This window comes from Nomascus leucogenys, chromosome 19 (assembly GCF_006542625.1).
Source record: "Nomascus leucogenys isolate Asia chromosome 19, Asia_NLE_v1, whole genome shotgun sequence".
NCBI classification, from domain to species: domain Eukaryota; kingdom Metazoa; phylum Chordata; class Mammalia; order Primates; family Hylobatidae; genus Nomascus; species Nomascus leucogenys.
Genome location: NC_044399.1, coordinates 48,182,503 through 48,206,577, shown reverse-complemented (window position 1 = coordinate 48,206,577; position 24,075 = coordinate 48,182,503).

The window sequence follows — 24,075 nt, the reverse complement described above, 5'->3', positions numbered from 1 at the left end:
CAAGGCGCGCCGCCTGGGAGCCGTTGCGACCCCGCGACCGTTGGCGCTGTGCGGCGCCTACGCGAGGCCAGGCGTGGAGTGAACACTGACGAGCGACGAGAAGTGCGGAGAGGCCAGGGCTGCGGGTGTTAACCGCCCTGCCGCTAATTTAAATGCTTGTTATCACCTCTTAAAAAGAGAACGAGGAAAAAAACCTCTGAAATCCCTGCAGACATACCCCCCAAAAAGCCCTAAAATTGCAGGCAATGAAGGGAGAAAACGGCTTGGAGCCATGAAAGTGGTCTTTCCACTGTTTTGTGTGCAAAATCTGGTAGAAGTGGGCGGACTCTCCCGCCCCTAGCTGGGTGTTGGAGAACAGCTGTCAGCGTTGACTGAAGGCTGCGAGGCGTGCGTCGGCAGGAGGCGCTGCACGCGGGCGCTCGTCGGTCTGATCGGTTATAACTCGTTTGTAACCTGGGCCCTTTACTGACAATGTAAGGGACTTGCCTGTCCCTGTAAGTCCCTGCTCCAGTTAAATATGTTTTAATCCTTCCATGTAAAATCTCATCCTCCATCCCAGTTCTTTCTCTTCCGGACAATGTATTTATTTCACTTGATCATTTATTGTCGAAAGATACAAAAGCCTTTCAAAGTTCTGTGATCACAGCTTGCTCCCTCTGTGGCGTCCTGAGGGCTCTTCCAAGATTTTAGTTGCTGTTCTGTTTTTGCAACAGGGCCCCTTATAACTCCCTCTTAAGATGTTCTGTTTTAAAAACTCTGTGAGCGCCTGAAGACAGGAACTGTGTGCAATTTTCATTTTCGCAAGCCCAGTTCCTGTGCAATCTCCAGCACAATTTAGATGCTCAACAATGCTGAATGAGTAGTCCTTGGGAAATAAAGGTCCAGTGTATCTTTCAGGAAAGTAACCGGCAAATCAAGGCAACCTAACTGCCGTCTGTCAGGTGCCTCTTGGAGGACTGCCTGAGATCAAGAGCCTCTTGTGTTTCTGTGGTCCTTGTCCCTCAGATGCTTTCCTAGATGTGGCTCTTCCTTTCCTAAGAGTGTAGATTGCTTCCTCCTCCAGCCTAGTTCTCTCCAAAGTTATTTCCTCCTCCAAAAAAGCTATTTTTATTTATTGCTGAGAGTGCTTTAACATAACACTTTTGTACTTTGTAAATTACACCGCCTGTCATTTTGGAATCCAATTGCAAGATTTTCCACACTATGCAGCTATAATCAAATGTGTGTGCGGCTGCAGGTATACATTGACAAAACAGAACTAAAAAATTATAAATTTATTTTTTAAATTAAAATGGAAGTTGACAGAAGAAATAGCAAAAGAGAGCCACAGAGCTGGCTGTGGATGAGAAAATGTCATTGGCAAAAAGCTCTGCAATGGTTTGGGAAAGTAAAATAGCAACAAGGGAAACAATGATACAATTCTGCTTAAAATATGTCCTATGGATTCGTATGTCCCCTAACATATTCAGAATGCAGACATTACCTGGCCTTCAGAAAGCTGAAGATACCAAGGGTCAAAAAAAAGATCTAACAAACCTACTTCATGTGTTACCTTTAGCATCCATTGTCCTTTTTATAGTAGTCTCAGTATCAAAGATCAGGAAAGGATGAGCGAATTAATAAACTTGATACAAAGGAAACTTCTTTGATGAGGTGAGATGGGCCATTCCCAAGATATTTTTAATTTGCTCAAATTAAAAGACAAGAGCTGAGAGCTTAAAACAATTATTTTTTAAGAGAAAGAGAACCATAGAATATTATGTGAAATAATTGACAGTGATGAGAAGCACTAAATATCTTTTTGTTAAGTATGAGCAACTACCTGCTAATTTTGTTTTATGTACATTTTCATATGCTAGGTGAATTTAGTTTGGTAAATTCTATTCACTCACAACTGGATTTACTAGGCCTTATACAAACTTTCCAAATATTTCTTGTGAAGATGCAAATATTTTAAATTCTCAAAGCCCTGCATTCAACCTATGGATTATACCACTTTACAATGCAACTCTCACACCAATAGGTAAGAAAACCCAACCTTGCCAAACCTAGGGCTGCTGTGCTCAGCGTTCACAGATAGCAGGTGGAAGTCAATATGTACCAGTATTAAACTTTGTTCTTTTTGTAAGTAGCCCAGTTGAGTAAAAAAAAAAAAAATTGAAGGAGTAAAACTTAGAAAGCATTTTTAAAGGACATCAGTCAGTTCGTTGACCATGGGTGAAATGCGAGCTTGTTGCAGATGAGTTGTTCAGACAGTGATAGTAGGTCCTTTGATAAGGAAAATACTAGCTAGCTCATCACCAGGGCATAAGAAGAGCTAAAGAGAGAGGACATAAATTATACTCTACATGATTTCACTTAGGTGAGACAAAGAAATTACACACTGCCCAGTAGCCAGAAATACCTAAGAAAAGCAGAAACAGCTCCTAAATGCCATGACTGTCTGGAACCTCTCGTGCATTACGGCCTCAGACCTTTGACTATTTTCTGAACATTTGATTGAATTGGCTGCTGTCAAGTAGGCAGCAGCCAAGAGCTCCCATTGCCACAGCTCAAAGAGGACTCCGGTTATACTGGAGTAGGAGACAGGCGTAGGGCAGGCCTAGGGAAATTGAGAGTCAAGGGCCTTTATAATCAATCTAGCCTCAAATTGCCCTTTAGTTTTAAATCTCATTACTGACCTATTAAATTTATAAGACATTATGCTAGGTGATGAGAGGACTATGTGAGCTGGTCCCTGCCCTCTCAAAGCTTGCAATCAAGTTGTGGAAACAAGGCTCATACCCAAGAGATAGGCTATAAGCATCCATATGTAATAATACATATACAATAATTAATAGCCACATTTAATGTGCCAGTCACTGTGCTAACCACTGAAAGCGTTTTGTCAATAAATTCTGACAGAAGCCTTCTACCAGAGGCATTATTACTACTCTTCCCAGTATACAACTAAAGAAACAGTCTAGGGGAGATTAAGAAACCTGCCTTAGGCTGGGCACAGAAGGAGGCAGAGGCAGACAGACCACTTGAACCCAGGAGTTTGAGACCAGCCTAGGCAACGTGGCAAGACCCTGTTTCTACACAAATTTTAAACATTAGCCTGGAGTGGTGGTGCATGCCTGTAATCCCAGCCACTCAGGAGGATGAGGTGTGAGGATTGCCTGAGCCCAGGGAGGTCCAGGCTGCAGTGAGCCTTGATTGCACCACTATACTCTAGCCTGGGTGTTGGCGTGAAACCCTGTTTCAAAAAAAAGAAAAGAAAAAAGGAAACCTGCCCTAGAGCTGCAGTTAATACATTGAAAAGCCAGGACTGGAACCCAAGCAATTGGGTTCCAGAGCCAGTACTCGTCATCAGAAGACCGATGATTTAATTATTGTGTTATTTACTACCATGGACATACAGATCTAATTTATAGTCACTTATTATATAATGATGCAAATTCATTCACTAATTTCTCCTTTTTATTTATTTCTTTATTTGAGACAGGATCTCACTCTGCTGCCCGGGCTGTGGAGTGCAGTAGTGCAATCATAGCTCACTGTAGCATCTACCTCCTGGGCTCAAGCAATCCTCCCACCCCAGCCTCCCAGGTAGCTGGGACCACAGGCACATACCACCACACCCAGCTATTTTTTTTTTTTTGTAAAGACGAGGGTCTCACTATATTGCCCAGGTTGGTCTCAAACTCCTGGGTTCAAGAGATCCTCCTGCCTTAGCTTCCCAAAGCATTGGGATCACAGGCATGAGCCACTGAACTCAGCTTTATTCACTAATTTATACCTGGGTTTATGTAGTTATAATCCTCGGAAGCGTTGAATAGATTATAGTTTTCATCATTTGCATTTGTGTAAGGAAATTCAATTTACTTCCACAGGAAATTACAAATATAATGCACTGTTTTTGTGTTAATTTTTAAATTTTTTTTTTTTTTTTAGACAGGATCTTGCTCTATCACCCAGGCTGGACTGCAGTGGCATGATCTAGGCTCACTGCAACCTCCACCTCCTGATTCTTGTGCCTCAGCCTCCCGAGTAGCTGGGATTACAGACTCATACCACCACGTCTGGCTAATTTTTGTACTTTTAGTAGAGATGGGGTTTCACCATGTCGGCCAGACTGGTTGTAAACTCCTGGCCTCATGCAATCCACCCACCTAGGCCTCCCAAAGTGCTGGGACTACAGGCATGAGCCACTGCGCCTAGCCTTAAACTTAATTTCTGTAGAAAAAGCCCAGAAATTATGTGAAAAGTGTCACCATTTTCTGATGGATGCATTATTTGAATAACTAAAGATGCATATTACAAGTTTTTCATACCCAAACTCAATTTCCAATATTGCTGCCATTTCATTGAATATGCAAAACTTTTGTTTCCTCCCTCAAATCCTGTTAAAGTCCAGTAAAACCTTCATGCACATCTTATTGTGAGTCACACTTCCAAAGGATTAGAGCCATAGAGGTGTGTTATGATTAAGACAACATACTTAACATGAAATCCAACTATTCAGAGACAAATCAGTTCGTTTCTATGAAGTTTTGTTAAATCCAGAGTGCATTATTTCTGACGATGCCACTTATTTGACAGAGATCACAGAGAAAGAGCACTGTGGCACTGTTGCTGAAACTAGCCCCTTTAATTCAACCTATATTTGCTTAGTTATGGTCAAAAGAAGCCGCAGTTACAGGAGGATGCACTCTGCAGGAAATGCCTCAAGCACTATTAGCTCAAGATGTAGTCGAGTGTAACCACAGTGGTCTACTCCATCAGGAGCTGTCATGCACAGCTGCTCTGGGAATCCAGCTGCCACAGTGTTTGACCTCTTTAAAAAAAAATTATGATAAATCTGCAAAAATAAAAGATTAACCTTAGAAGTACTCACTCATATACCCGATAATGAGAGGTAAAATTCAGGTTCTTTTTTTTTTTTTTGAGGCAGAGTCTCACTCTGTCGCCCAGGCTGGAGTGCAGTGGCGCCATCTCGGCCCACTGCAAGCTCCGCCTCCCGAGTTCACGCCATTCTCCTGCCTCAGCCTCCCGAGTGGCTGGGACTACAGGCGCCCGCCACCAAGCCTGGCTAATTTTGTGTATTTTTAGTAGAGACGGGGTTTCACCGTGTTAGCCAGGATGGTCTCGATCTCCTGACCTCGTGATCTGCCCACCTCAGCCTCCCAAAGTGCTGGGATTACAGGCGTGAGCCACCGCGCCCAGCCAATTCAGGTTCTTGTTATTGGTTACAGCGATTTGACCTTAGTCTTAGAAATAATATTTAAATTATTTTCACTTTTCCCTCTGACTTGTGTGACTTGATATTGCTTTAGACATTTAAAAAATAATTTTAATACATTATAATTTAATAAAGAACAAAATGATAGCATTTCTGTCCACAGTTGAGAGTGAATAGAATTTGCCAAATGAAATTCACCTTGCCTATGAAAATATGGATAAAATTAACAAATAATTGCTCATACTTAATGACAAAAAGATATTAAGTGCTATTGATCATTCCCAGTTATCACAGAATATTCTATTGTTTTGTTTCTCCTAAAGAAAAATAATTCAATTTTAAGCTCCCAACTCTTCTTTTCTGTCTCTTTTAATTTGAGCAAATTAAAAATATCTTGGGAAGGGCGCATCTCACCCCATCAAAGAAGTTTCCTTTGTAAGCAAGTTTACTAATTCTTTCATCCTTTCCTGATCTTTGATACTGAGACTACTATAAAAAGGACAACGGATGCTAAAGATAACACATGAAGTAGGTTTGTTAGACCTCAGTTTTTTCACCCTCCTTATCTTCAGCTTTGTGAAGCAGGTGCTGTCTTTGCATTCAGAATGTTAGGGAACATTTGGATCAATAGGACATATTTTAAACAGAATTGTATCATTGTTTCCCTTGTTGCTATTTACTTTCCAAAACTATTGCAGTACTTTCCTCACCCTCACCCCTAAATCCAGAAAATTAATAAGTCACTGTATTAGTCCATTTTCACACTGCTAATAAAGACATACCCGAGACTGAGAATAAAAAGAGGTTTAATTGGACTTACAGTTCCACATGGCTGGTGAGGCCTCAGAATCATGGTGGGAGGTGAAAGGCACTTCTTACATGGTGGCGGCAAGAGAAAATGAGGAAGATGCAAAAGTGGAAACCCCTTATAAACCCATCAGATCTTGTGAGACTTATTCACTATCATAAGAATAGCATGGGGCCAGGCATGGTGCCTCCTGCCAGTAATCCCAGCATTTTGGGAGGCCAAGGCAGACAGATCACGTGAGGTCAGGAGTTGAAGACCAGCCTGGCTAACATGGTGAAACCCCATCTCTACTAAAAACACAAAAGTAGCTGGGTATGGTGGCCTGCACCTGTAATCCCAGCTACTCGGGAGGCTGAGGCAGAAGAATCGCTTGAACCTGGGAGGCAGAGGTTGCAGTAAGCCAGGATCGCACCATTGCACTACAGCCTGAGTGATAAAGTGAGACTATGTCTCAAAAAAAAAAAAAAAAAAGAGGGAGAAAGAGAACAGCACGGGGAAAACTGGCCCCTGTGATTCAATTACCTCCCCCTGGGTCCCTTCCACAATACATAGGGATTCTGGGAAATACAATTCAAGTTGAGATTTGGGTGGGGACACAGTCCAAACCATATCAGTCATGCTAGCCACACTTTAAGTGATCAATAGCCACATAAAAGTGGCTATCTCGTTGCACAGGATTGGACTGGACTGATCTCATCTTTGTGTCTTCAGCACCTAGAATATTGCCTGGCTAGATGTTTGTTGATCTAAGCTAAGCTTCTCTTTCTCTGCCTCAAGAAAAAGAAGCACATGAAACAAAGCATGTCAGCTTCGCAAATTATGTTTATGAAGATGTCTCAAAAGACTGATCTATAATACGATTTGCTCCTCACCCGTATTTGAAATGAAATCATCTTAAAAATATAATTCCATTTTTCAAATAACTGCATAGATATGGCTCATTTTGTGCACTTGATGTACCAAAATGCATATGATTTAAATTTATAAATCAGCCAATTGTAATAAATGTGAGAGAAGCATTTTAACAAAAACTTTCCTATTGTGAATATTTTCAAAAGTAAAATTCCTTTACAAAGTGAGTAATTACTCTCTGATTTACCTGTAAGCACATCATTATATAAAAATCAGAATTTGGGCAGGAGAAGGGAGAACATCAGGATAAATAGCTAATGCATACAGGGCTTAATGCCTAGGTGATGGGTTGATGGGTGCAGCAAACCACTATGCCACATGTTTGCCTGTGTAACAAACCTGCACATCCTGCACATGTATCCCAGAGCTTAAAATTAAAATAAAATAAAACTTTAAAAAGTAAGAAATTGCCCTTAATTGAGGAATTAGGCAAACAAAAAATAGTTTTATTTGAATATGCTATTGTAACCATCTGATGTAGAAAACTTTATAGAATAAAGTTATTGTTATTACTAACTACAAATAAATAACCAGCACTGTGTAGCACTTTACTATGTACAAAGCAGTATCACAAACATTGCTTAATTTGATTCTCACAGAAACTGTATAAGCTAACAGGTAAGGTCCTTACTGTCTCCATTTGGCATGTGAAGTTCAGAAAAACTAATCTTTTGTCTCTAAATTCCGATCTTCTTTTCACTATACCAATAAGGACATATGAACTATCTATGGTAACTACATTGGAATTGGAACTTTAGATTTTTCTGCCTTATTTAGACAGAAATACTTTCCTAGAAATATAACCTTTTTTTTTTTTTTGAGACTGGGTCTTGCTCCATTGCCCAGGCTCTAGTGCAGTGGCACAATCTTGGCTCACTGCAACCTCCACCTCCTGAGTTCAAGTGATTTTCATGCCTCAGCCTACTGAGTAGCTGAGACTACAGGCACCCGCCACCACATCCAGCTAATATTTGTATTTTTAGTAGAGACAGAGTTTCACCATGTTGGCCAGGCTGGTCTTGAACTCCTGACCTCAAGTGATCTTCCCACCCTTGCCTCCCAAAGTGCTCAGATTACAGACATGAGCCACCGTGCCTGGCCCTAGAAATATAACTTTTTAAGCAACCTATAATTTGTGTGAACTAAAACTATTGTTTTACATCTCTGGAAAAAAATATATCTCACCACCTATTTATAAGAAGGCCCTCAATCAATATTTGCTAAAAGATCAATGATTCCATGAGTGATCCTGAAAACAAATAGAGCAGACTATTATCAGCCAAAGTTCAGTTGCAAAGAACAGAATCCAGTCTGGTTAGTTTAAGCTAGAAATATTAAAGCACTTAAAGAACTGAAACTACTAATGGAGTAACTCACAAAACCATAACTCAGAACTGGGAAACCAAAAGAGCTGTGTTGTTGCTCATTGTGAAGCTGACTGCTCCAGCACTATGCCACCATACCACAGTCTGGAAGCCATCACAATCAGGAAGCTGCCACTTCCATGGCCAGCTCCAGAATCACACCATACCAACTATAATCTAGATACACCACCCCATGTTTCCGGATATTCAGGAAACTAATAAGAGAACACTGAAACCTCCAGAACCATTGTTACAGAAGAAGAAAAAAATGCACCCAAAGCCAAGCCTAGCCACAGAAACAACCTTCCAGATCTTACATAGAGGCTCTGATTATTGAAACTTAAGTAATAATAGCTGCAAGAGAGTCTAGAGATGCAATATTTGGCTTACTAGTCTCTGTAGGAGTCTTGGCCAATTGGCCAACATGTGTGCTCTTTTTAGAATCTTTTATTAGTAGCAGAAATTGAAAAAAAAAATTATTCTTGCAACAAATTAAGAGAACTAAAGATAGCAATAATCAACTAACATATTACCAAATCAACTCTTATTATAAGGATTTATTATAAGATTTCAGTGTGAAGAAGAAAGTACTAATACACCATTTTATCTCAGTCTGAAAGCAAAGTCTCTGAGATGGCTTGAGCTATTCTGCAACTGGCACCAAAATGACCACAGGAAGGGAGAAGAGAAAAAGCTAATCTGCTTGATTGTTTCCATAGTACAATGTTTTTTACAGAAAAATAAGTGAAATGTACAAAAACGATTCTTGTAAATGCTTCTGCATGAATACTAATGTGTATATCTGCAATTTAGACGTAATTTTTGGTGTTTTTCGTTTTTGTTTTTTTGAGATGGAGTCTTGCTCTGGCACCCAGGCTGGATCTTGGCTCACTGCAACCTCTGTCTCCTGGGTTCAAGCAATTATCCTGCCTCAGCCTCCCAAAGTGCGGGGATTACAGGCATGAGCCACTGCGCCCAGCCCATAATTTTTGTTTTTGGTCCTGTATACAGTAAGACAAAACTCAAGTCCTTTTAAACTAGGGAAGGCAAAATAGTTTACCTAGTCAGATTGAGTTATTTTCACAAGCAGCAGCATTTCCACCCCATCATCCAGCTAGTGGTGGGGCACTAGAGGAAAATAATTATTGGGTGAGAAAAGAAGAGACAGAATTTTGTAGCCACAGCCTTATGTGTTGAGGGATCCTATGTGCACTGTGGTGTGGCATTCTGAATGGTTGGGGCACCACAAGGGCACTGTGTGGTGCAGTGCCTTCCCAGGGAAGGAAGACACCAGAAGAAAAAAAATGAGTGAAGAAAGCTGAAATCACCAAAAACAAATTTAATCTACTTCACAACTTTAAAACATTAACTCTGTCCAGTCTTGTAGTGGAGAAGGATGATTGCCTAGGGACCTCCAGATCATCAAACCCCAGTCTTTGAGATTCAAATATAAAAAAGAGAACAATGGGTCAAATAGACAAATTATCTAGAAATTAAATGGATTGGAGCATCAGGTCTCTATCTATTGCTATTTATTTTCTTCCTGGCATTTTGCAGAAATCTTTGGAGGCAGCTGTGACATGCCAGCCATCATAGTTCAATACTGGGGCAGATTCAATGATTCATAATCCCAGCGACATCCTTGACACATTGTGAAAGAATTGTTTCTCTTTCTTAGACACCCACAACTACAAAATCAGTTCCCTCATGCCCCAACCCCCTACCCCTACCAGCCTTCTTCTGCAGTAATAGAGTTTTCAGCTGGGCATTTGACCACACGGAGGCTACATCTCCCAGCCTTCCTTGCAGCTAGGTGTGGTCATGTGACAAAGTTCTTGCCAATGCAATACAAACAGAAATGATAGGTCCATCTTCTGCATCACTTGCTTCAAAAATGTTGTTTGCCCTCCACATCCTCTTTTTCTCCTTCCTACATGCAGGAGTATAGAGGTGGCACTGAATTAGCTTCCACCATGCACAACACTATAACTGATGGCAGAGAAGCAAGACGGAAGGCACAGGGTACCTGGAGGATTTTTACTGAGAAGTGCCACCCCAGCCTGGACCTCACACTTCCAGACTGTTATCTGAGAGAGACAAACTTCTATTATGCTTGTGTACCTTATTTTGGGATCTGTTGATATGGCCATCGTTAGCCAATACCTAACATATCTCTGGTAAGTCTGCAGAGGGGGAAACTAGATGGATTGCTGGAAACTACAGCTTTGTTTTCTCTAGACTGTATTCTTTTACACTTTTCAGGTTTTGTGCTACATACATTTATTTTCTGTTTTGTTTTGTTGGTTTTTTTTTTTTTTTCAAGTTTTGTGCTACATATTCTCTGTTTTTTTCTTTGTTTGTTTTTTTGAGACAGAGTCTTGCTCTGTCACCCAGGCTGAAGTGCAGTGGTGTGATCTCGGTTCACTGTAACCTCCACCTCCAGGGTTCAAGCAATTCTCCTGCCTTAGCCTCCCGAGTAGCTGGGATTACAGGTGCCTGCCAACACGCCCGGCTAATTTTTTGTATTTTTAGTAGAGACAGGTTTTCGCCGTGTTGGTCAGGCTGGTCTTGAACTCCTGACCTAAGGTGATCCACCTGCCTTGGCCTCCTGAAGTGCTGGGATTACAGGCGTGAACCACCATGCCCAGCCTATTCTCTGGTTTTTAAAAATCCATCAATTCCTTAATTTGTTAATGTCTTTGTATCCCTGTTAAATTAAATAAAAAACAGGGCCAGGCGCAGTGGCTCACACCTGTAATCCCAACACTTTGGGAGGCTGAGGAAGGCGGATCACGCAGGTGGATCACGAGGTCAGGAGATCGAGACCATCCTGGCTAAAGCGGTGAAACCCCATCTCTACTAAAAATACAAATTAAACAAAAAACAATGTTATCTTCCTAGAGAGTGTTTTTTCATCCTGGCTGAGAAAAAGAGCCATGTATTTGCCCCCAGACTTTTTTTGTTTTGTTTTGTTTTTTGAGACAGAGTTTCGCTCCGTCATCCAGGCTGGAGTGCAGTGGCGCTATCTCGGCTCACTGCAACCTCCGCCTCCCAGATTCAAGTGATTCTCCTGCCTCAGTAGCTGGGATTACAGGTGCCTAACACTGTGCATGGCTAATTTTTGTATTTTAGTAGAGGCAGGGTTTCACCATGTTGGCCAGTCTGGTCTTGAACTCCTGATCTCAGGTGATCCACCCACCTCGGCCTCCGAAAGTGCTGGGATTACAGGCGTGAGCCACCGTGCCCGGCCCAGACTTTTCATATCTTGGCTTCCACCACCAATGTTAGCAAATATTTCTAGCAGAGTCTGATAGCAAAAGCAACAGTCTTTAAATCACTAAGTATAATGATGACTATAAGAACCAATCGAAACACGATGATTTTCATGTGTTCCTGAAACCATCCCTATAAACTTTATAAAATTAATCAGGGAAGGAGGGAGAGGAAGAAATGAAAATAAACCAAGCTCACAGCCCATTCAGCATTAATCATGAGGCCAGCTGCTCTCTGACTTCTTCCTCATGGTTGCTTGGTACTATTGCCTCAGAATCACATAAACCTGTTACAAGATTTTAGTTCCCTTTAACTCCTCAATAGATAACAACTGGAACATTATTAAGTGTTTAGTTTTATGTTTGAGATATTCCTCCTGGTCCCACGTATCAACAATACTACTGACATCAGCTGGGGGTCTGAAGGAACCCCAGGAGCTCACTCACCAAGGAATTCAATTTTTACATCCTGATGATTTTATTCCCCTCACCCTGACCAATCAACAACTCCAATTTTCCAGCCCCTCAGCCTCCATGATCACCTTAAAAGCCCCAGCCCAGAACTCCTGGGAGAGATGGATTCGAAGTTCTCCTCCCATCTCCTCACTCGGCGCCCTGTGATCATTAAACCCTCTGCTGCAAACCTTGCTGTCTCAGTGTAACTGGTCTGTTACTGTGGAGCGGGCATACAAACCTGTGGGTCCTACAACATTGCCACAAAACATAATAATTTTATGGGAACACACTGCTTCCTCTGCTGTCATCTGCCCCAGTAAAGTCAGCTACATTCAGTCGCTTCATGTGTTACCACTCCTACATTCAACAAACATTTATGATAAACGTTTCAACCTGACCCTGTGATGGGCCCTGATAAAAGAATAAGACACAGTTCCAACACCCTCTGTGTCCATTCCAAGTATTCATATCTTAAAGAAGGCTAAGGCAGATGCTTATATCCTTTTTCCTCCACAGACTTATGTGAGATTTCAAACACAGTGGGTAACACAAATGAGGGTAAAGAGATACCCTCCCTGCAATGTGAAATGACATCATTATTCAAAAGCTAAAACCATCAGCTAGAATCCTCCCCCAGTGCCATTACTTTCCACTTACAAAACAATAGCATTAGAAGCTGTAGTCAAAGGCAGACTTTAACTCTCTCTGATAAATTATTAATAACAAATGCGTTTTACCAAAGTTAATAAGCTCCCCATACCAAGTATAAAAGCCATAAAAATGATAATACCCTTTGTCAAAGTAATTTTACTCAGGAGAATTGAAGTTTAGTCCGAACCAATATAGAAGTCATATGCGTAGAGATGTTCACAATATTATCTATGACATCTAAGAGTCAAGAAATCATTAGATAAATTATGATTGTCGACTAGATATACTGAGGGGTAATTATAAGACTCTTGTGACAATAAAAAACAATTTATTATTTAATGGAAAGTTTTGAAAAGTCTAATTTTTCTTTTTTTTTTTTTGAGATGGAGTTTCGCTCTTGTTTCCCAGGCTGGAGTGTAGTGGCACCACGATCTCGGCTCACTGCAACCCCTGCCTCCTAGGTTCAAGTGATTCTCCTGCCTCAGCCTCCCAAGTAGCTGGGATACAGGCATGCACCACCATGCTCAGTTAATTTTGCTTTTTTTAAAGTAGAGATGGGGTTTCACTATGTTGGTCAGGCTGGTCTTGAACTCCCGACCTCAAATGATCCACCCATCTCAGCCTCCCATAGTGCTGGGATTACAGGTGTGAGCCACCGCACCTGGCCTGAAAAGTCTAATTTTTAAAAGTGTGACCATGTGTACCAGGGCTTCCCAACCTTGGCACCATTGACTTTTTGGTCCAGATAATTCTTTGCTGAGAGGGAGCTGTACATTGTAGAATGTTTAGCAGCACCCTTGGCCCCTACCCCCTGGATGCCACTAGCGCCACCCATCCTCAGTAGTGACAATCAAAAATGTCTCCAGACATTCCCAACTCCCCAGAAGGCGGCAAAATCACCCTGAGTTGAGAACCATGGGTTATACTCTATGATCACAGTTATGTAAAAATGTATGCATATGTGGACAAAACTGGGAGGAAATTTGGAAAAATTAAAAAGGCATTTCCAACAGGATTATGAAGTTATTGAAGTTTTTAACATCCTCTTTAATATTTTTGCAATAAAAATACTAAAGGTTAAAATTGAGTAGTTATGAGTCACAAACTCTTCTAAGGAGTTTTAATCTTTAAAAGTTATTATACAGTTTCATTATTAGAGATCATTTTAATCTCCCATTATAATGACATCAAAGGAAACTTTATTTAGAGGATTGCAAGATCATTTTTTAAAAACCCATAAGGCCGAACTGATATGTGATGCAGATGGAGAAGGACAGAATGACTCATTAGTACTAACCATAATTCTTATTCTGCAGAATGCTTCTTGGAGCTTGCTCAAATTCAGAAAGAATTTCTAAGGAAATTTTGTATAAGAAAAAAATGAATTCAGAATTATTCCATCACTGCTACCCAACACTGGATTTGAGTAAGAACTTAATGTATGTTTGGTGTCAATGGGAAAGTTACTTAAAATATTTTGATAATTCTCAATTTTATTTTTAAAAATGTATTAAGGATTACAGCGTCTAACATTCGCAGAATATTCTACAGTGTTCATTCTCTCATTTAGTGAATTTGAGCACAAGAAACAGAACTTGAGTTGTGAACATGTGCTGAGTAATATAAGTAGGTAATATGGAACAAAGAGTGTAGGCTACTCTAACACTGTAGGGTTGGGAAAGAATAAAATTGTCAATATTGAAATAGCCATTCTATTCCTTGCTCTGGTAGAACAGGTGATTTTAAACTGTTTTAGAAAGTCTCAATAATATTATTCTACAAAACAATATATCTGAGAAGTGGGTAACCCAGTGCCTAAACCTTGCCAGAGAGGCAGATGTAGATGGTTGACAATCACCCTTTCCTGTTCTGAGGCATATACGTGATTCCATAAATAAGTGCAGGGGTATTTGATGCTTGACTTAGAGAGCTATGCCTGGAGGCTTGGGGGAATTTGGAGGCTGAGGAAGAAAGGAAAAGCTAAAAGGCTATGAGCAAGAATCTCAAGAGAGTGGAGAGGAAAACATGGCCTCTCGCTCCTCCACCTTTACTCTACCCCAACCCATTTGGTCCTGTGGATCCAATTAGGTCTTTATGAAGATCAGTGTTAGAAGATGAAGGAACTTTCTCATGCCATATTGTCAGATTCAGCATGTACAGCACTGAGACCTAGGTAATAAAGGACAGAGTGGGCTGGGGGCGTTGCCTTCATTTCTACACAGTGGGAGCAAAGCAGTCCACCAAGTGCTGTGTAGGACAGGGCAGCAGAAAATCAGAAATTACAGGAAGGGCCCCATCAACAGGGCCAGCGCCTCCATCCAACAGATTTGGAACAAGGGACTTCTGCCAGGAGACTGGACCTTCATAGGAACATGAGCAGACTTGTTCCTAAGGACATACAAGAAACTTGCTCACAACTCCCAGATTAACTGGTGGAGATTTTGTGAGGGGAAGTTATTGAAACCTTTCAGTTAGGCATTTAGTGTTATTATGATTTTTTTTGGTTTCCATGGGTTGACTAGGTATGGGAACATTCCAACTACATCTGATTTACAAAAGAAATACCCCACCAACTCCCAGTTTTATATTTCACAGGTGTCCCTCACTTTAAAAATAAGTATTTCATAAAAATTTGCTATAAATAAGATGTAAAGCAAATTCTATTTTCTCATAGGTAGACATTTTTAGGTATAATTTACATAAGGAGTCATCATTAAATTCTTTTTCAGTGAACAAAAAATTCCAATAAGTGGATCAAACACTTTTGATAATGAAGGACAGTGAGATGAAGGCTAGCTCAGAGTAGGCTGGGCACTGCAAGCCAATAGAGACACACCCCCGACTCTAAAAGTATTCCTCTGCCATTAGCCACTGCCATGGTCACAGTTACCAGATTGTCAAGTTAGTATTATGAAGCCTAAGAAGTAACAGTGTAATAGCATCACTTCTGTAGGTGTTATGATCATTACTACGCATTGAAGTTCATTTAAAGCTACATAGAACAAATCAGTTCTGTGTCCACTCTGAAAGTTTAGAACGTTTTATATTGAATGAGGTGATCTTAGTGTTAGGGGCTATGCTAGCCAGCACACAAGGGCAAGATTCTAATCCATCGGTGAACATGTAATGGATAGCTCTCATTTTTAATAGCCAGATTCCTCCTTCTTATGATAGAACTCTCTTTCCTGTGAGCAACCCGATCCATGTGTCTCAGCTGGAGCTGAACTCTCACTTGGGGCTACACAGCCATCATCACACGAGTGGGCAAGTGACCCGAACAAGCCAACCAGAGTTCCCCATTTCCCTAGTCTGCTTGGTTGTTCAAGAGAGATATATGTGACCAAGTAGAACATATCAGAATCAACCCCAGGAGTTTTTTGTCAGAGCTTTTGGGAAAGACTGGCTCTTTTTACCAGATTTACTAAGCTAAGAACATAGGAGCCTGGGATTGGAGAAGCTCAGAATGAAGCCGCAAGAGGTAAGCAGAGCTAGGAGACAGAAAAACAGCCCTAAAAACATCATTTGAGCCCTTGGATCCCAGTTATGTCTGAAGCTGGTTCCACATTGACTCTTTTTTTCTCCTACCATCCACTCAGGAACGGTAGGCTTCATTGCTCCAATCCAGACCAGTTTCCCAAGGTCATCAGGAGTAGAGACTCCCAGCATTTTTCAGTTCTGGGTTCCTGGGGTTTCTTCCAGGCAGTGGTGCCAACAAAACAATTGGTGGGACAATAAGAATACACAAACACACGATTCACTGTCTTTGTTAACTTTGACCAAAGTCAGGGCAAGAGACAACAGTTGGAAGTACCTACAATCACTCTCAAGCCTGCAGAGTCTAACTAAACCTTTTTATGTAACATAAATTATTTTCCTTCTGATATTATTCTTTATTTTATTTTATTTTATTTTATTTTGAGACAGGGTCTCACTTTGTTGCCCAGGCTGGAGTGCAGTGGCACGATCTCGGCTCACTGCAGCCTCCACCTCCTGGGTGCAAGTGATCCTCTCACCTCAGCCCGCCAAATAGCTGGGACTACAGGTGCACACCACCTTGCCTGGCTAATTTTTCTGTATTTTTTGTAGAGGCAGGGTTTCATCATGTTGCCCAGGCTGGTCTCAAACTCCTGAGCTCATGCAATCCGCCCACCTCGGCCTCCCAAATTGCTGGGATTACAGGTGTGAGGCACAGTGCACCCAGCCAATATTATTATTTTATCGGTGGCACAAATCACTTTCAAAGCTCCACTCCAGATAGTCCCCCAAGGTTCAGTTAGCTAGACCACCTATAGTTTTGCCCCTAATTGTTGTTTACTTTATTCAATGTGGTCTTTGTCATTATCACAAAGAGGGTGTTCTATTGTCAGAACTGGAAGGGCAGCAAAGCCGCACACCACAACTTGAATGGAACTTGAATCATACCAGGTGAAATTCCCATGGATTCTTGGCTCCCTTTGCATTTGTTTTCATATAAACATTCTGCAATTTCTGCCAATTTGTGTCCTTGCTTTCTCTCCCTTTCTAAAAATTCTGGCTGACAGGTTCACTTTGCCCTGAATTTACTGATTTAACTCATTTTACTTCTAACTAACCTAAGGAGCTTTTCTTCCTCCTACATAATAGATTCGCTCTCTGAATTTCTCCTTTAGATCAAAAATGTCCATTTAACTTGAACCACCCACTTTAGTGAACCAATAAATTCCTCTTTTGGAATTCCTCTTTTGTAATCCTACCTGTTCGGGTAGGATTTCTTTCACCAATAAGTGATTTGAGCTCCTGCCACAATCTGCTGAACTATTCGATTCTTCTCAGTGGTTTTCATTCCTACAGCCAACTATTGGGATGCTACTATGGTTTGAATCTATTTCCCAATATTCATGTGTTGGAAACTTAATTTGCCATTGTAACAGTATTAAGAGGTGGAGTCTTTAAGATATGATTAGGCCCTGAAAAAAATGTTATCTTGGGAATGGGCTCCTGATAAATAGATAAGTTTGGCCCCCATCCTGTCTGTTTGTCCTGTGTGCTTGCTTGCCCTTCTGCCATGGTTATGACACAGCAAGAAGGCCCTCATAAGATGCAGACCCCTCAACATTGGACTTCTCAGCCTTCAGAACTATAAGAAATAAATTCATTTTCTTTATAAATTACCTAGTCTGTTATATTCCATTATAGCAACATAAAACAGACTAGGACAAATGCTCACTACCATACATTCTGGGATTCAAAATAAAGTTAACTAGAAAAAGGAAGGAAAACATGGTACAGTGACCACACTTCTGTGCCTCCTCCCAAACACCAGTGACACAATAGTAAAGGAACACACAGAAAAGAGGTTTTAGCCCCCAGCAACAAGTTGGAGAAGAAACAAGAACAAAGAATATTCAACAAACTTAGAGAAGATGGAAAGTGAATGGAGAAGTAAAAATGACTTAATAGGACAGAGCAAGTGGAAATCTAAGCATCTTGGAGGGGAATTTCAATGAGTAATGAGCTGTAAACAGTCTCAGTGCTTGCAGGCAGCAAGAACCACAGAAGGTAGAAGTGAAGCTGTGACTCCAAAATTATTAAGATTGGAGGGCTACATGTATGGAAAATGGTTGGACTTCCAGTCTCCTCAACAACTCTCAAGCAGCCAGACCCCTCTCTGCTCACTACCCCAAAAGAGAATGGAGGTTCATATTCTGATTAACCCAACAGTCTCTGAACTTGAAGATTAAGCCACATGCAGGACAAAATAAATTACAGAGCTGAAAACTGTAGTTTCATGTAAGAGACTATGTACTGAACTATGAACATGTCAGGCACGTCCCTTTCCTGCTCTCAAAATGCCAGTAACCAAGCATGTACCTACCCCCACCCCATGCCCCACCACCACCAAACCTAATCAATCTTCTGGAGAAACTGGATAGTCCCAGAGAAAAGGCCTTCAGGCTCTGACATTACAGGGTTCCCCAATAATAAAGCTGGTCCACCATCTAATCATCCTACAGAAAAGCCCTTTAGGCAACACACATTGCCAATGCACCCAGAGTTTCCAAAGAGGCTTTTTAGGAGGCACTCTTAAAAATAATAGCCAGACAAGGATCCCAGACATTTCAAAAAAGTCTGCAACATGAAAGACAAATACCAAAACAAACAGAGAAAAATGGAATTCAGATGTTAGAAACCAGAGAGTTCTTGACCCTGAAAAGAGTAAAGTCAAGTTACAATCACTGTTTGTGAAGCTGTTTGATCAACAGAGTTAGTGCTGCTATGGCTACAGTCTCATATCGCCAAGGATAACATTCAACTACTACGAGTAACAGAAAACCAGACTACAATGGCTTAAACAAACAGCCATTTATTTTTGTGACATAACAAGGAGTTGGAGGTAGCAGCTGCAGGCATTGATTCAATATCTCAATCATGGCAGAAATGGCACCTCTGTAATTTTCCACTCTTTTCTTCAGGGTCCAAGATAGCTGTTGCAGTTTCAGGAATCACATATACATTGTTCAAGGCCACAGAGGGAAAAAAGGAGGCAAAGATGGTACCAACTATATCTTTCTTTATTGTATCATCTTATTGGCCAAAATCACGTCATGTGGCCCCCGATTTGGCTGGAAAAGTTCATATGTATACCAGGAAATGCCATTGCTGCCCTAATAAAATTAGGATTATCTCAACAAGAAAGAAGTGGGAAATGGTCACTAAACAGGTAACTAGCAGTGTCTGTCACAGTCTTCAAAACAAATTGTTGTTCTCTGGAATTTATACTTCATAAGATCATAAGTGATTTTTAGGTGGTGATATAGAAGAAAGACCTGGAAAATGTTGATGAAACTAAAGGTAGAGATTCTGGTGTTTTATCTTTCAGATGACAAGACTTTAGCCTTTTTATAGCTGACATCACTTAAATGTCTTTCCTGTAACAAAGACCAGGAAGAAGCCACAGTTCTACAAAAACATGAGGCTATAAAGACATGGAATTCAACCTAGATGCCCATCAATGGTGGACTGGTTAAAGAAAATGTGGTAATATACACCTTGGGATACTATGCAGCCATAAAAAAGAATGCAATCATGTCTTTTGCAGCAACATGGATGGAGCTGGAGACCATTATCCTAAGCAAATTAACTCAGGAACAGAAAGCCAAATACTGCATGTTTTCACTTATAAGTGGGAGTTAAACATTAAGTATACATGGACATAAAGTAACAACAGACACTGGAGCCTACTCAAGGGTGAAGAGTGGGAGGAGGGTGAGGATCAAAAAACTACCTATCAAGTACTATGCTTATTACTTGGGTGAGAAAATAATTGAACACCAAACCCCTGTGACATGCAATTTACCTATGTATAAAACCTGCACATATATCCCCTGAAACTGGAATAAAAGTCGGGGGGGGGAGAAGGGACATATTTTAAAGGGAGAGAGAACTTTAGAAATTAACAAATAAATGTTCGCAAAATTGAAAAAAAATATATATATGGCATTTCTATAACATTTTCCAGCCGTATTTCCTACCTCTAATTTCAGTTTTGGTTTCTACACACCTTCTTGTATATGGTAAATGTTGGCTCACCAATGGCATCAAGAACAGCACCACCACAATTGCTGTAAGAATTCTCGGCCAGGCGCGGTGGCTCATGCCTGTAATCCCAGCACTTTGGGAGGCTGAGGCAGGTGGATCACGAGGTCAGGAGATCGAGACCATCCTGGCTAACACGGTGAAACCCGGTCTCTACTAAAAATACAAAAAATTAGCCGGGCGTGGTGGCGGGCGCTTGTAGTCCCAGCTACTCGGGAGGCTGAGGCAGGAGAATGGCGTGAACCTGGGAAGCGGAGCTTGCAGTGAGCCGAGATGGTGCCACTGCAGTCCGGCCTGGGCGACAGAGCGAGACTCTGTTTCAAAAAAAGAATTCTCATAGATGAATACTTGCATTTAATATCAACGGTATGTTCCAACGTAGCTATAAGAAGTATACTATAGACTCAAATGAGAATATTACACATCATTATGCACCAACAGTTCCCATACTCATGTCCAGTATAACCTTATTCCAGTTAGAACTCCAAATGCAGAGATCTTTGTTTTGCTTCTATTAACAGTGCCTGGAATAGTGCTGGAATACAGTAGGGCTCAATGAGTATTTGTTGAATGAATGACTGAATCTCTTCAGTCATTTCCCTTTTCTCCTTACTTCCCTATTCCACCTCCTGCTTCTTTTGCAGAAGAAAACCACAACATGTCTGACATGTGAGGGCCTTGACCACAAAAGATAGAATTGTCCCCTGCTTCTCATTATATGCTGCAGTATTTTCACATTGTGCAGCCAGCAAAATAGTATTACCAATCACCTACAGAACGTTGAATGTCTAGAATTTTAAAATTATACCTAAAAGATATGATGAAGAAAAATAATTTGCATAGGCTTTACCTCTGCTCCTAGTATGTGTAAAAAGCATATTGTCGTGGTTGTTTGTGAATGGATTCTTCCTGATCTGTGTCACAGGCAAATGCTCCTGTGTTCTTTAGGGTATAGTTTTAAGGAGCGGGGAGTGAGGTGGTCAGGATAGGATGTGTTTGCAAGACCAAATACAACACAAGTCTGAAGCAGGACATTTTTAAGCAGCCATTTTGATGTAGCCAGGTCAAAATGGCCCTGTATAAGCGTAAAATCACTGTTTTGTTTTTTTTAAAGCGCAAGTAATGGATGCAACAGACATTCTTGAACTTAGTTCACCTCCTATCAGCACTATCACTAAGGTACTACCTACAAATTTAATGAGGTTTTTTTTTTCTGAACTGAGAATAATGGAATCTGTTTGGCGTGTGTGTGTATTTTTCTCTCCAACCAGAGTCTAATGTATATAAGATCAAGGATAACGTAATCAGGAGGTCTACAGAAAGCAGGCTGTTCATCCTCTAGGGTAGAACAGTTTAAAAACACCATTTAGGCCGGGCGCGGTGGCTCATGCCTGTAATCCCAGCACTTTGGGAGGCCAAGGCAGGCAGATCATGAGGTCAGGTGATCGAGACCATCCTGGCTAACATGGTGAAACCCTGTCTCCACTAAAAATACAAAAAATTAGCTGGGCGTGGTGGCGGGCGCCTGTAGTCCCAGCTACTCAGGAGGCTGAGGCAGGAGAATGGCGTGAACCCGGGAGACGGAGGTTGCAGTGAGCCAAGATCATGCCACTGCACTCTAGCCTGGGCGAGAGAGCGAGACTCCATCTCAAAACAAAACAAAACGAAACACCATTTTAAAAAATTTCTCTGGCACAGTGGCTCACGCCCATAATCCCAGCACTTTGGGAGGCCGAGGCGGGTGGATCACCTGAGGTCAGGAGTTCAATACCAGCCTGGCCAACATGGCGAAACCCCGTCTCTACTAAAAATACAAAAATTAGCCAGGGGTGGTGGGGAGCACCTGTAATCCCAGCTACTTGGGAGGCTGAGGCAGAGAAAATTGCTTACAACCCAGGAGGTAGAGGTTGCAGGGAGCTGAGATTGCACCACTGCACTCCAGCCTGGGATATAGAGTAAGACTCCATCTCAAAAAAAAAAAAAAAAAAAAAAACTCCTTTTTAGTACAAGAATCCAAGATCCTATAGCAATTCATTTTCCTATCACCCAAAGAGATTTCATCAAGCTTTACATTATTTAATAATGTTATTGCTAATATTAATCATACTAATTATTATTAGTAAAAAGTGGGCCATTAATTTTTCAGCCTGGAGGGATTAGAGAGAGGTCCTCAGCTCCACAGCCCCTGTCACTTCGGTTCCTTCGGAGGTAGTTCACTGGTCATTTGGGACAGCGTGTGGTTTGCATGAGGCCTGATAAGCCAATGAGGAGTGATCGTGAATAGTCCATCAGGACTGGTCGCTATGGAGAAAAAGACAGAAACAAATAGATGTCTACCACTTAACTGCTGTGGCCTGTGAGCACCAGAAGACAATGTGTGCCTCGCTAAGTGGGGGTAAAAGTCAAGGTGGAAGAGTGAATCTGAGATGAGAACCGGATTCTAGATTCCAAATATTTGAAAACTGACCAGCTGATCAAAAGTCTCATAGTCTTGGCTTTTAAACAGTCTTCTGGATGACACAGTCATGGGGACAGATGTCCAGTGGCATCCTCAGGATGGTGGCTTAGTGATACTGGATTGCAGCATTCTGGGGCAGTAGGGGGAGGGGCTTCAGATCCAGTTGGTATCCAGGATCTTTGCTGGTCTCTGCTGTGGAAGGACCCCTGAATGAAAATGTTCCTTTCTCTGCCACTCATGGTATTCTGCTGCCCCCACTGATGGAGTTGATGGTTTTGTCCATTTGCATTTTCGTCCTGAAGTCTCTAAGTACACGGCTCTTTGTCCCAGCACATGCCTCTATTCAGTGTGTGCTGGTAAATGTTTAACTGGCTATCTCCAAATTACCTCTTGTCCTTGGGCCCCTAACTGCTCCGGGCTGTCTCTAGCATGCCTTTTCTAGGACTGTCTGTTACTCTGGCTGTGCCCCCATGGACTCTACCTAATCTCCGAATACACCACATGTCAAGCATTTTGTCAAGCAGTTTACATATATGAACTCATGCAATCCTTACAGCAACTCTGGCAAGTAGATACCAGAGGGCAGAGCGTCTCAAAGATCGCACAGTGTTTTTTCTCTGGTCTCTAGGTAAATAGAGCCGAGAGCTTAGGGTGGCCAGAAGCGGAGAGGGACTCCAGAGAGCGGCGCTGAGAAAATTGATGGTGGTGTCCCACACTCCCTTCCCCTTCAGCCCTCTTCTCATGCAAGACTGTGTTACTGGCCAAACCAGAAACAGGCAGCCTTGCTATCACCTCTTGGTCCCACTCCTAGCCTCCATACCCCCATCTTGATCAGCCGCATTCACTTTTTTTTTTTTTTTTTTTTTGAGATGGAGTCTCACTCTGTCACCCAGGCTAGAGGGCAGTGGCACGATCTCGGCTCACTGCAACCTCCACCTCCCAGGTTCAAGCAATTCTCCTGCCTTAGCCTCCTGAGTAGTTGGGATTACAGGCATATGCCACCACGCCCAGCTAATTTTTTGTATTTTTAGTGCAGATGGAGTTTCACCATCTTGGCCAGGCTGGTCTCGAACCCCTGACCTCAGATGATCCACCCGCCTTGGCCTCCCAAAGTGCTAGGATTACAAACATGAGCCACGGTGCCCTGCCCCCATTCACTTTTTTAATACATATTTATTAATTGTCTTTTATGGACAAGGTACATATGTCTTTTATGGACTAGGTATTTCAGGGAATGCAATTGTGAGTAAACCATGATTCTCATTTGTCTTCTGAGAGATTATAATCTAGAACAGATGAGATGTGTACACAAATTACGATTTTTAAAATTTGCTACTTTGTAAGTGTCAGAAGAG